This window comes from Eschrichtius robustus, chromosome 5 (assembly GCF_028021215.1).
Source record: "Eschrichtius robustus isolate mEscRob2 chromosome 5, mEscRob2.pri, whole genome shotgun sequence".
NCBI classification, from domain to species: Eukaryota; Metazoa; Chordata; class Mammalia; order Artiodactyla; family Eschrichtiidae; genus Eschrichtius; species Eschrichtius robustus.
The window spans coordinates 44,704,795-44,720,132 of NC_090828.1; the positions used below are offsets into that span (position 1 = coordinate 44,704,795).

The window sequence follows — 15,338 nt, forward strand, 5'->3', positions numbered from 1 at the left end:
CTTAAAATTGTTATAACAAGAAAACTCAGAATTTGAAAGGAAAAATAGTTATGAATAGAAAATTGAAGAACAAATCTAAATGTCCAACAGTTTCCAAATTCTATCTCTGCACACACATGTCCCCTCACATCAAGAAGAGGCGAGGTCTATTTTTCCTCCCCTTGAATCTGCACTAGCCTTGTGACTTGCTTTGTGATGTCATGTTGAATGTCACTGTCACAATGAAATGTGACAGAAGTTATGTTTTAGGTCTTCTGATCTCGAAAGGACTAGCATCTTCTCTTTTAGCTCTCTTAAAATCCAGCTGTTATGTTATACAAAATCAAGCTTACACTAATGAGAGATTTGAGGCCATTGGGATGAGAAGCCCTGCAGGATGAGGATGATGATCATTCCTGCTTCAGCCGGGATCTCTGTCGGATGTTTCAGCCTCGGCCTCACTCCTAAATAAATGCAGCGCCATAAATGACAAATACACTTGTAGCGAGGAAAGGTAATTTAAAAAAAAGAATGAGATGCCATTTACAAGCCTCATAGTGGGCAAAGATTTTTTATTGCTTGCAGGTCAAGATATGCAGAAAATATGACTTGAAGAGAGCTGAGTGGAAGATGACAATTGGCCCATAAAGTTTGAAGAAGTGACTCTGACATGACCTTGTATTCTTATGGATTGTCCCCAAATCAATCTGAACACACTATCAGATTTGAAAATTGAATTTGCTTGAGCAAAGACCTTACCACCTCTGTCATGTCCACATTTATTTAGGTCCACAAGCGGAGGTATGATTTAGAGCAATAATCATCAAACTTTTGATCTCGTATTTCCCAAAAGAATTTTGAAAACCTTCATCTCCGTATCCCTTTACAAATTTTTACTTGATGCCTAAAACTGTTCCTCAGAAGTTTAGCTATAAAGAATTTAGACATATTAGAAATATTGATGCTAAGAAAAAAAATTATAACTTCACTCTTTTAAGTTCTCTCTTGGTTCCTCTGCCTTTACTATGAGAATATGCCCAGGCTAGCCTGATGGAAAAAGAAACATATGAAACAGAAACAGGTCAGCAAAATTGTCCAAGCCAAGGTCCCAGGCATATGAGTCTAGGAAAGGTCACTTAAGCACCTAGCAGACTCAGTGCTGCCTGTAGACACAGAGACCTACTAAGCTCAAATCAGTTAAACAAAACTACAAAGCCAAGCTATAGAATCATGAGATAAAGTAAATATATATTGTTGGATGCCACTGAGCTTTTTTTGTGATTTTTTTTGTTATGCAGCCCTACTGTTTCAATAGGTGACTAATACACCATCTACCATATTTTCTATACAAGCACACTGACCTCAAATTCATGACTAATCTACAAATATTTGCCGAATGAATCTGCAACAAAAACATGTATACAAACTGAAATTTAAAATTTTATTTTTCTTCCTTATGACCATAAGTCTCTAAGTATTAAAAAATTCAAATTCATGGTTAATCTTACCATTAATATTGCTCAGCAATCATGCAATACATCCTTAACCCATGCCCCCTTTTACTCTCCTATGTGACTTTCACACCTCATCTCCTCTCAAATCATAGTACCTCCTTTATACTCTTATTCAAAGTAGATGACCTTACTTCCTTTCTCTAAGAAAATCAAAGTCATAAGAAAGAAATTCCACAAACCACTGTCTGCACCCACATATTCTCCTTTCCTGCATGTTATTATAGATGAATTATTCATACTCTGATCTAAAGCAAAATTCTCTACTTGTGTACTAGACCCTATCCTATCTCACTTACTCAAGAATATAGAAATACTTCTTTGTCTTTCCTAACTCATCAATCTGTTGTCGTTGCTGTTTTTGTTCCCTACTGGATCCCTCCTATCAGCGTATATACATGGCGTTATTTCTCCCATCTTTAAAATAAATGTTTCTTTCAACTTATTTCCCCCATGAGCCACCACCTCAATTATTTACTCCTTTTTTTGCAACAAAAACTCCTCAAGTTACTCTCTCCTCCTTGAAACATTTTATTCACTGATTTATTCTCTTGGCTATCCGAAGACCTTATTGGTCACTACTTCTCAGGCCCCATTGCTGAGTTTTTCTCTTCTTCCCAACCTCTTACTGTTGGTATACTTCAAGACTCAGTCCTTGATCTGCTTGTCTTCTCTACCTACTCATTTTGTCCATGGTCTCTTCCAGTCTCCTAGCTTTAAATATCATCTCCTGGACAAGGGCTCCCAAATTAAAATTTCTAGCCTACACTTCTCTCCCAAATTTCAGACTTGATTATCTAACTATGTACTTGATATCTCCCCTTGGATATTTACAGACATCTCACACTCACCATATCCATAATTGAATTCCTGATCTTCCCTTCCAAAACTGCTCCACTGAAGTCTTTCCCATTTCAGTTGATGGCAACTCCATTTTTCTTGTTACTCAGAACGAAAACCCTCTCCTCTCATATCCTTCAAAGTACCTCCTGACTCCAACCAATTCTCAACATTTCCTCTTATTTCACTCCAGTCTGTGCCATTGCCATATCCTAAGAGCACCTAACAACTTGTCCTGTTATACTTCTTGCATCCTATAGTCAATATTCTACACAGAAGTCAAGAATGATAAAGCCATATCTCTGTTTATTACCCTCTAAGGGCTCTCCATTTCACTCAAAGTAAAAGACTCTACAAGGGCCTACATGATCTGGCCTTTCCCTACTGCTATACTTCCCTGACTACTCTTGCTGTGTTTCCTCAATTTGCTCCATCCAGTGGTCTCCTAGCTATTCCTCAAAATACTAGGAATCTCAGTCTTTGGACTGCAGTTTTCTCTGTGAAACCTCAGGTATCCACATGGCAAATGCCTACCTTCTTCAAATTTTGCTCAAATAGCACTTTTTAACACAGTCTAGCCCCATCTCCCTATTTAAAATTACAATCCCTCCACACCACTTCTCTTACAAACCCCTGCTTCCTAACCTCTAACTCTGCTTTACTTATTCATTTTCCCAAACACTTATCTAACATAGTGCATTATATGCTTACCTACACCCCCGGAATATAAATTCCAGGAGATCAAGTATAGGGATGTCTTTGTGTGTGTGCACCTGCATATGTGTGTGTAATCTCTTTTATTCACTGACATGTCCCAAGAAACAAAGTGCGTGGCACAAAGCTGTTCAGTAAATACTTGTTCAATGAATCTATAACAAAAACCTGTATATTAACTAAAATGTAAATTTTATTTTTATTTCTGATGATCATAAGGTTCTAAAAATTAAAAATCTTCTTTTGGATTGGGTTAGCTTTGTAATAATTTTTAGTATACAACTGATTAAATAATTTTGATAATTATTAAACAATCAAGTAAAATTTTACCGGTAAAGCATGTTAGTGAGATAAATCATGATCAACCTTTTTCTCTTCATTTAGTGAAAAAAAAACTATTTATAAATAATAATGTAAATATTATTTTTAAAATTTTATATAGTTTATAAATACTAACTCTATAAAATACTGCTATAAACTAATTGGTATAGGAACTGTCCTTTAATTTTTTTAAAATCAAGTAGGAAAAAAAATTTTGTTAGATGAAATTAGGTGATGATTGATTATAAATGGAATAAATAATTCATCAGATTTACTTAATAAAATAGGTTTTAAATACTTTGTCTAATATTACAAAATGTGAAAGAAAGTAGGTGAAAGTCTTATTGGTGAGTTTTATCTAATGTGTTTTGAAAAATTCGGTAGCACCAAAAAAATTTTTCTTCAGTTACATTTAAAAAAGTCAGCACCAGTAAACTTAACTGCTTTGGCTTTTCAAAGAGGCTTTCTTTTCTGCTACTGATATGTCCTAGGAATAAGTAACGAGAATAGCTAGAATTTTTAACGCTTACCTGTATAAAATCACTGTTTTTAGCTTTCAATATTTCTTATTAATGCTTTCTTTGCTTTGCTCCTTTCGTGTACATATTAACTGATAACAGCTGGGGGCACGGAAAAGTCACAGTCCTTAAATGGAAATCATCACTAGTCCCACCATGCTATTCTTTGATACATATGCATTCAAAACATCCCAACTTGGGCCAAAATACCACACTCCTAACCCACTTTTTACCCATAACATAAATAGAGAAGACAGAGAAATTCCCTGTGGATTGTGGTAACTTGATTAATCATTAAAACTAAGTCCTCCCATGGACTTCCCTGGTGGCGCAGTGGTTAAGAATACGCCTGCCAATGCAGGGTACACGGGTTCGAGCCCTGGTCAGGGAAGATCCCACATGCCACGGAGCAACTAAGCATGTGCGCCACAACCACTGAGCCTGCACTCTAGAGCCTGCAAGCCACAACTACTGAGCCCGCACGCCTAGAGCCCATGCTCTGCAACAAGAGAAGCCACCACAATGAGAAGACCACGCACTGCAACGAAGAGTAGTCCCCTCTCGCTGCAACTGCACTCTAGAGAAAGTAGCCCCCACTCGCTGCAACTGCACTCTAGAGAAAGCCCATGCGCAGCAACAAGGACCCAAAACAGCCAAAAATAAATTAATTAATTAAAAAAAAGAAAAACTAAGTCCTCCCCTTTACTCAGAGCTTAGAGTATGAACCATTTATGTGTGTGCTTTTGTAAAGTGAGAAAAGGGCTGTTAGGAACTCAGGCAAGTTCACACTCAAGTTAATCTTTGCAAATAGCTGGAAGTGGAGAATCTGGAAATTGATTCTTTTTAAATGATCCATGTCTTTGTATCCCTAGAAAGTTTTCACATCTCTAATAGGTACCCTACCCTAGCTTGAAGATTCCTGATAAAGTGCATTTCTCTCCTGTGGTAAAATGTACACTGCGTTGTGGTTATCTGATATTTTCAACCAAATCATTGAAAATTTCATAGTAAGATCTTGCTCAGAAGGTCTGCTTATCTAAATTCTTATATTAGGATCTCTTCCTAATACATTATACAAATCCTGTTCCCCAGAATTCTGCTTCCAACTAGCTTTTAAGTAGAGCTGCTCACTGAGTCATCTACTTTGAGAAGGAAGTTGTGGCTTGTTGACTCATATATTTGACTGTGAGTCTGCGGGAGATTTATCTCAGAAAATGTCTATTACTCAGTTATGCTCCAGAAATGGTGTCAAGGAATGCTAACTCTATAACTGCAATTCTTCCAGTTCTCTGATAGAATCTTTTCACAGATCAATCACTCATTCATCTTATAAGTGATAAGAACATTCTGCTATATTTATTTTTACTTCTAACTAGACATACTGGAATGTTTAAATGGTCATCCTTAGATAATTTTAGTGCTCATTTGCACCTACAGTGGATGATAACAGAAACTCATATGTACTGAGCACCAGTATAGTACATCAGATATTATAAAGAAAGAAGGCTAAAGGGACAAAAATTCAGATTAGAAACAGTATCTGCCTCCTTTCTTCCCAATCCCAACTAAATTGACCAAGGAAAATGTAAAAGTATGGAAAAGTTGAGTTGGTGCTTAAAGCTAAGGGAAGAATACCAGATGCTACAAATGTTGAAAATATTTAGAGTTCTAACCTAAAGGAGGACACTCAAGAAAGCTTGGCATTCACTTCCACAAGAAAACAGCATTGCCTTTTGAGAATACAGGAAGGTACACACTAAACGCTATGGTCATCTCTTCTAATTTAGGAGTAGAGAAAGGAAAAACCATGAGATTAATAGGGAACATGCCCTACAATGAAAAAATATAAAGACTGTGGCAGGACTCGGTAGGTACCACCATCTGGGGTAAGTAGAAGTCCTGTCCTAATGGGACATTACTGTGGCAGAGATAGGAGTGGAAGGAGGCTGAGGAAAAGGTGGTGAAATTATTCCCAGAGTGGCAGACCTAATACCTTAAGCAACTAAACCTAGAGCAGTGTCCTTTGACTTGAACCCACCAAAACAGCCAATAAAAATCAGTGTCTCTCCCTCCCTGAAAGGGATACCCACTCAAAATTTTGCACTAGAATAACCTCTTCCTCTTCCTCCTCTTCCTCTTTTTGCATCTGCTGCTTCTGCTGCTGCTTCTTTGCTGGTTCTGATTCCTCTGCAAGGGAGAGAAGTAGAGCATAAATGTCCTGAAGCCCATAATAAAATAATTACAATCATATGATATAATCACATAATCATATGCTCTAAATGGAAATCAGGTGACATCTGGGGCAAAGGTATGTAAAACAGGTGCTTTGTTGCTCTCAAAATAAAAGGATGAATAAACATAAAATAAACAAGAAAACAATATGGTTTAAAAGAAAATATTTCTTGATACAAAAGAAGGAGAATATTATTACTTAAGAGGAAGGAAGGTACACTTTTGAAACAGATCTGTTGAAGAATAGCAATATGTGATAAGGTAAGAGATAAAAAGGAGGAGATTATGAAAGGCCTTATGGGTCATTGTAAAGCTTTCGACTTTTATTCTGTATTAGATTATTAGATTAAAACCAGAGGAGGATCTGGAGTAGAATACTGAGATTATCTAACTTACATTTACACATACTCACACTGGCTGCTAGGTTGAACGTATTGATACACTGAGAATAGACTCTTCCACAAGAATGGAAACAGAGAGATGGATCATATGTCACTGCAATAACCCATGCCAAAAAAAAAAAAAAAATGATGATATATATCTTGGACCAGGTTAAATCAGTGACAATTGTGAGAAGTGATCAGATTCTGGAAATTGTGAAGTTAGAGTTAAAAAGATTCAGTGGCATAATAGATCTGTGGTGCGAAAGTCAATTAAATTTATTCTCTAACTACTAATAATAGCTTGGAAGACAATTTTAAATGGAATATATTTCTTTCCCTAGTAATTCTATTTTACGAATTTAATCTATGGAAATACTCATATAAATCCCCAAAGATATACTAATTACAATAGCAGAAATTTGGAAATCATACAAATGTCAAAAAAGGAACTGTTTAAATAAATTATGGTAGAATGATATAAGTGAATAATATGTAAATATTCTAAAAAAGCATTAGCTCTATAAGCACTGACATGGAAGAATATTAATAAAGGTTAAATTAGAAAATATGGAAGAAAAATGTTATCTACATAAGTGTCTTCCTAAATATCCAAAATGAACTTTAAAAAATTGTAAACTAAAAAGGGGTCAGTAAGGAATCCAGATGAAAGAGCAGATTACAAAAGCCAATAGAGTTCCTATTAGAAAATGTAATGGGAGATATCATTTTCCATTTTTAATTGCAATTAAAAACCATCACATATCTCAGGAATAAAACTAACAAGAAACACTGAATACCTTTAAAAAAACAAACTAGAAAACTTAATGAATAACCTAAAAGACCCAGGACTCCAGGAAGATGACAGCAATGGAGGAATGGTGGCATAGTTTTTGAATATTTCTGAATCCCCACATGAAAACAGAAAGAACAACTAAATAGAAAAATTAAAATCCTATGGACACTTAATCAGAGAATTGGGCGACAAAGTACTCCCAGAAAACCCAAAAATCAAACACTTGAGGACAGACCTTAAGACCTGTAAAAATTTGGCATCTGTGAAAGTAAAGACAGAGAGAAAAATAAACCATCTGATGGATCTGAGAACCAAAGTAAACAACAGGTGTTCAGTGGAAAGTGGTGAGTCAATTTGAGAAAAGCAGATAATGGGTGACTACAAGGGGTCCATGATAAGGGCTGGAGCTGACTAGTCCTATTGATTCATAAAATGGAGCCACTAGTGTTGCCTTCTGGGACAGTTCTCCACACTGAGGAGAAACTAACAAGACTAAGGATATGGAAAATAGAGATGAAGAAAAGAGAAGGTCCAGATAAAAGCAGAGGGAGGGGTTTCTGGCTATGGTCTACTGATGAACTCAGCAAATACTCTACCCAAAAAGTATCTATAAATCTGGAGAAATTTACAAAAATAACCATTTCAGTACTTTGGAAATCAAACAAAGGCATATGACAGTCTGAGAAGCATTTTTATGCTTGCAATACTGCTGAACTTCAGGTAAGAACAGTGGGAATCTGTGGTGTTCTGGTCTGAGGCTGCTCCTACCACATCTCCTGCCTTGATCTATGAGGAAGTTCTGCCAGATGGGGCAAGTTCTGAGGACTGGCAGCTTCTCTGCTACCTTCAGTGGGGGATCACTTGATTTGGAATGCTGGATGATGTCCATGCTAAGTGGCTGCTGATGGAAGTGACTTCCAAAGACTGACCAGTGGGAGAGGGCAATAGCTTGACTCTACTTGCCTAAGGTTGTGGTCCTGGTTGGGGCAAGCATATTATTGACTGAGGATATATATATATTTTTTCAACAAAAACAGAAAAATATGAGACATGCAAAGAAATAGGAAAGTGAGATCCATACTTAGAAAAAAAGTAGTCACTAGAAACTATGTCTAAGTGTCCTCAGGTGCTCCAGATGTTGTATTTAACAAAGATTTTAAAGCAGCTACTATAAATATGTTCAAAGAACTAAAAGAAACCATGTGTAAAGAATTAAAGTATGAAAACAAAGAATCAACAGATAGAAATTCTTAATATGTATACAGAAATTATTTTTTAAAAAAGAAACAAACAGAAATTCTGGAGTTGAAGATTACAATAAATAAAATAAAATTCACTATAGGGGCTCACCAGCATATTTGAGATGGCAGAAGAAAAGATCAGAGAACTTGTTGATAAGCAATGGGAATTATACAATCTGAAGAACAGAAAGAACAAGGATTGAAGAAAAGAAAATAGAGCCTCAGAGACCTGTGGGACAACATCAACTGTACTAACATACATGTAAAGGGAGTCCCTGAAAAAGTACAGAATAAAAGGGCAGAGCTCACCAGGAATTCTGGTCTGAAGTGTCAGTGCAAGGCCTCTGCCCATGGCAACCTATGAGCAAGTGAAACTAGAGGGAGCACAAAGGAAAACAAAAGGTACTACAGACCTGCCTCTCTGCCCTGGAAGCATGTTTGCGGCCTGTTTCTCCAGGCCTTCAGACTTGGGTCTTGGACTGCAACTACACCACCAGCTCTCCTGGACCTCCAGACTGCAGAGGTACTTCTCAGGCTCCAAAACTGACCGTGTGGCTGACAGGGTCTTGGTGCTCCAGCCAGGTGTCAGGCCTGAGCCTCTGAGGTGCGAGAGCCAAGTTCAGGACATTGTACCACCAGAGACCTCCCAGCCCAAGTAATATCAATCGGTGAGAGCTCTCCCAGAGACCTCCGTCTCAACGCTAAGACCCAGCTCCACTCAATGACCAGCAAGCTCCAGTGCTGGACACCACATGCAAAACAACTAGCAAGACAGGAACAAAACCCTACCCAGTAGCAGAGAGGCTGCTTAAAATCATAATAAGTTCACAGACACCCCAAAACACACCACTGGAGGCAGTCCTCCCAACCAGAAAGACAAGATCCAGCCTCATCCACCAGAACACAGGCACCAGTCCCCTCCACCAGGAAGCCTACACAACCCACTGAACCAACCTTACCCACTGGGGGAAGACACCAAAAACAATGGGAACTGCGAACCTGCAGCCTGTGAAAAGGAGACCCCAAACACAGTAAGTTAAGCAAAATGAGAGCACAGAGAAACACACAACAGATGAAGGAGCAAGGTAAAAACCCACCACACCAAACAAATGAAGAGGAAACAGGCAGTCTACCTGAAAAAGAATTCAGAGTAACGATAGTAAAGATGATCCAAAATCTTGGAAATAGAATGGAGAAAATACAAGAAACGTTTAACAAGGACCTAGAAGAACTAAAGAGCAAACAAACAATGATGAACAACACAATAAATGAAATTTAAAATTCTCTAGAAGGAATCAATAGCAGAATAACTGAGGCAGAAGAACGGATAAGTGACCTGGGAGATAAAATAGTGGAAATAACTAACACAGAGCAGAATAAAGAAAAAAGAATGAAAAGAATTGAGGACAGTCTCAGAGACCTCTGGGACAACATTAAATGCAACAACATTCAAATTATAGGGGTCCCAGAAGAAGAAGAGAAAAAGAAAGGGACTGAGAAAATATTTGAAGAGATTATAGTTGAAAACTTCCCTAATATGGGAAAGGAAATAGTCAATCAAGTCCAGGAAGTGCAGAGAGTCCCATACAGGATAAATCCAGGGAGAAACACGCCAAGACACATTAATGAAACTATTAAAAATTAAATACAAAGAAAAAATATTAAAAGCAGCAAGGGAAAAGCAACAAATAACATACAAGGGAATCCCCATAAGGTTAACAGCTGATCTTTCAGCAGAAACTCTGCAAGCAAGAAGGGAGTGGCAGGACATATTTAAAGTGATGAAAGGGAAGAACCTACAACCAAGATTACTCCACCCAGCAGGGATCTCATTCAGATTCGATGGAGAAATTAAAACCTTTTCAGACAAGCAAAAGCTAAGAGAATTCAGCACCACCAAACCAGCTTTAAAACAAATGCTAAAGGAACTTCTCTAGGCAGGAAACACAAGAGAAGGAAAAGACCTACAATAACAAATCCAAAACAATTAAGAAAATGGTAATAGGAACGTACATATCAATAATTACCTTAAATGTCAATGAATTAAATGCTCCAACCAAAAGACACAGACTGGCCGAATGGATACAAAAACAAGACCCACATATATGCTGTCTACAAAAGACCCACTTCAGACCTAGGGACACATACAGACTGAAAATGAGGGGATGGAAAAAGATATTCCATGCAAATGGAAATCAAAAGAAAGCTGGAGTAGCAATTCTCATATCAGACAAAATAGACTTTAAACTAAATACTATTACAAGAGACAAAGAAGGACACTACATAATCATCAAGGGATCAATCCAAGAAGAAGATATAACAATTGTAAATATTTATGCACCCAACATAGGAGCACCTCAATACATAAGGCAAATGTTAACAGCCATAAAAGGGGAAATCGACAGTAACACAATCATAGTAGGGGACTTTAACGCTCCACTTTCACCAATGGACATATCATCCACAATGAAAATAAATAAGGAAACACAAGCTTTAAATGACACATTAAAGAAGATGGAGTTAATTGATATTTATAGAACATTCCATCTGAAAACAACAGAATACACTTTCTTCTCAAGTGCTCATGGAACATTCTCCAGGATAGATCATATCTTGGGTCACAAATCAAGCCTTGGTAAATATAAGAAAACTGAAATCATGTATCTTATCCAACCACAAGGCTATGAGACTACATATCAATTACAGGGAAAAGAATGTAAAAAATACAAACACATGGAGCTAAACAATACACTACTAAATAACCAAGAGATCACTGAAGACATGAAAGAGGAAATCAAAAAATACCTAGAGACAAATGACAATGAAAGCACGACAACCCAAAACCTATGGGATGGAGCAAAAGCAGTTCTAAGAGGGAAGTTTATAGCAATACAATCCTACCTCAAGAACAAGAAACATCTCAAGTAAACAACCTAACCTTACACCTAAAGCAATTAGAGAAAGAAGAACAAAAAAACTCCAACGTTAGCGAAAGGAAAGAAATCATAAAGATCAGATCAGAAATAAATAAAAAAGAAATGAAGGAAATGATAGCAAAGATCAATAAAACTAAAAGCTGGTTCTTTGAGAAGATAAACAAAATTGATAAACCATTAGCTAGACTCCTCAAGAAAAAAAGGGGAAAAGACTCAAATCAACAGAATTAGAAATGAAAAAGGGGAAATAAAAACTGACACTGCAGAAATACAAAGGATCATGAGAGATTACTACAAGCAACTATATGCTAATAAAATGGACAACTTGGAAGAAATGCACAAATTCTTAGAAAAGCACAACCCTCTGAGACTGAACCAGGAAGAAATAGAAAATATAAACAGACCAAACACAAGCACTGAAATTGAAACTGTCATTAAAAATCTTCCAACAAACAAAAAAGCCCAGGACCAGATGGCTTCACAGGTGAATTCTATCAAACATTTAGAGAAGAGCTAACACCTATCCTTCTCAAACTCTTCCAAAATATAGCAGAGGGAGGAACACTCCCAAATTCATTCTAGGAGGCCACCATCACCCTGATACCAAAACCAGATAAAGATGTCACAAAAAAAGAAAACTACAGGCCAATATCACTGATGAACATAGATGCAAAAATCCTCAACAAAATACTAGCAAACAGAATCCAACAGCATATTAAAAGGATCATACACTATGATCAAGTGAGGTTTATTCCAGGAATGCAACGATTCTTCATTATACTCATGTCAATCAATGTGATAAACCATATTAACAAACTGAAGGAGAAAAACCATATGATCATCTCAATAGATGCAGAAAAAGCTTTTGACAAAATTCAACACCCATTTATGATAAAAACCCTCCAGAAAGTAGGCATAGAGGGAACTTACCTCAACATAATAAAGGCCATATATGACAAACCCACAGCCAACACTGTTCTCAGTGGTGAGAAACTGAAACCATTTTCACTAAGATCAGGAACAAGACAAGGTTACCCACTCTCACCACTATGATTCAACATAGTTTTGGAAGTTTTAGCCACAGCAATCAGAGATGAAAAAGAAATAAAAGGAAACCAAATCAGAAAAGAAGAAGTAAAACTGTCACTGTTTGCAGATGACATGATACTATACATAGAGTATGCTAAAGATGCTACCAGAAAACTACTAGAGTTAATCAATGAATTTGGTAAAGTAGCAGGATACAAAATTAATGCACAGAAATCTCTTGTATACCATACACTAATGATGAAAAATCTGAAAGAGAAATTAAGGAAAAAATCCCATTTACCATTGCAACAAAAAGAATAAAATACCTAGGAATAAACATACCTAAGGAGGCAAAAGACCTGTATGAAGAAGACTTTAAGACACTGATGAAAGAACTTAAAGATGATCCAAACAGATGGAGAGATATACCATGTACTTGGATTGGAAGAATCAACATTGTGAAAATGACTATACTACCCAAAGCAATCTACAGACTCAGTGCAATCCCAATGAAACTACCAATGGCATTTTTCACAGAACGAGAACAAAAAATTTCACAATTTGTATGGAAACACAAAAGACACCGAATAGCCAAAGCAATCAGTTTTTTAAAATTCTTTTTTATTTACTTTTTATATAGCAGGTTCTTACTAGTTATCTATTTTATACATATTAGTGTATATATGTCAAACCCAATCCCCCAATTCAACCCACCGCCACCCCCACCCTGCCACTTTCTCCCTGGTGTCCATACGTGTGTTCTCTACCTCTGTCTCTCTATTTCTGCCCTGCAAACCGGTTCATCTGTACCATTTTTCTAGGTTCCACATATATGCGTTAACATATGATATTTGGCCAAAGCAATCTTGAGAAAGAAAAATGGAGCTGGAGGAATCAGGCTCCCTGACTTCAGACTATACTACAAAGCTACAGTAATCAAGACAGTATGGTACTGGCACAAAAACAGAAATATAGATCAATGGAACAGGACAGAAAGCCCAGAGATAAACCCACGCACATATGGTCACTTTATCTTTGATAAGGGAGGCAAGACAGCCTCTTCAATAAGTGGTGCTGGGAAAGCTGGACAGCTACATGTAAAAGAATGAAATTAGAACACTCCCTAACACCATACAGAAAAATAAGCTCAAAATGGATTAAAGAGCTAAATGTAAGGCCAGACACTATAAAACTCTTCGAGGAAAACATAGGAAGAACACTCTATGACATAAATCACAGCAAGATCCTTTTTGACCCACCTCCTAGAGTAATGGAAATAAAAATAAATAAATAAAATGGGACCTAATGAAACTTAAAAGCTTTTGCACAGCAAAGGAAACCATAAACAAGATGAAAAGACAACCCTCAGAATGGGAGAAAATATTTGCAAACGAAGCAACTGACAAAGAATTAACCTCCAAAATATACAAGAGCTCATGCAGCTCAATATCATAAAAACAAACAACCCAATCCAAAAATGGGCAAAGACCTAAATAGACATTTCTCCAAAGAAAACATACAGATGGCCAACAAATACATGAAAAGATGCTGAACATCACTAATCATTAGAGAAATGCAAATCAAAATCACAATGAGGTATCACCTCACACTGGTCAGAATGGCCATCATCAAAAAATCTACAAACAGTAAATGCTGGAGAGGGTGAGGAGCAAAGGGAACCCTCTTGCACTGTTGGTGGGAATGTAAATTGATACAGCCACTATGGAGAACAGTATGGAGGTTCCTTAAAAAACTAAAAATAGAATTACCATATGACCCAGCAATCCCACTACTGGGCATATACCCTGAGAAAACCATAATTCAAAAAGAGTCATGTACCACAATGTTCATTGCAGCTCTATTTACAATAGCCAGGACATGGAAGCAACCTAAGTGTCCATCGACAGATGAATGGATAAAGAAGATGTGGCACATATATACAATTGAATATTACTCAGCCATAAAAAGAAATGAAATTGAGTTACTTGTAGTGAGGTGGATGGACCTAGAGTCTGTCATACAGAGTAAAGTAAGTCAGAAAGAGAAAAACAAATATCGTGCTAACACATATATATGGAATCTAAAAAAAAAAAAAAGGTTCTGAAGAACCTAGGGGCAGGACAGGAATAAAGATGCAGATGTAGAGAATGGACTTGAGGACGGGGGAGGGGGAAGGGTAAGCTGGGACGAAGTGAGAGAGTGGCATTGACATATATACACTACCAAATATAAAATAGTTAGCTAGTGGGAAGCAGCTGCATAGCACAGGGAGATCAGCCCAGTGCTTTGTGACCACCTAGAGGGGTGGGATAGGGATGGTGGGAGGGGGACACAAGAGAGAGGGTACATGGGAATATATGTATACGTATAGCTGATTCACTTTGTTATACATCAGAAACTAACACAACATTGTAAAGCAATTATATTCCAATAAAGATGTTAAAAAATAATAATAAAATAAAAAACCATTCCCCCCTCCAAAAAAAGGTACTAGAAACAAAAATGAGCTTAAAAAAAAAAGGGCAGAAAAATATTTGAAGTAATAATCGTAAAAAGTTCCTGAATTTGAAGAAAAACATAAATCTATAGATCCAAGAAGCTCAACAAACTCCAAGTAAGACAAATACAAAAAGATCCATAGACATATCACAGTTAAAATACTGAAAGACAAAAAGAAGTCTTAAAATCAACAAGAAGAAAACAGCTCACCATATACAAAGGACCATCAATATAATTAACAATTGACTTGTCTTTGAAACACTGGAGGTCAGAAGGCAGTGGAATGACATATTCAAAGTACTGAAAGAAAAAACAGTCAACCAATAATTCTATATCCAACAG

General features: G+C 36.9%; 1 long non-coding RNA gene across 2 annotated transcripts in view; it reads right to left on the reverse strand.

Moving 5' to 3' along the window:
- Positions 1 to 15,338, reverse strand: part of LOC137764817 (uncharacterized) — a 159,172-nt gene that overhangs the window by 41,608 nt on the left and 102,226 nt on the right. Inside the window, exon 4 of one of the 2 annotated variants that reach the window (XR_011074069.1) lies at positions 5,974 to 6,070. This is a non-coding gene — a long non-coding RNA (uncharacterized lncRNA). Of the gene's footprint in view, positions 1 to 5,861; positions 6,071 to 15,338 lie in introns of those variants that run through there. The other variant, XR_011074068.1, reaches the window with a different exon arrangement.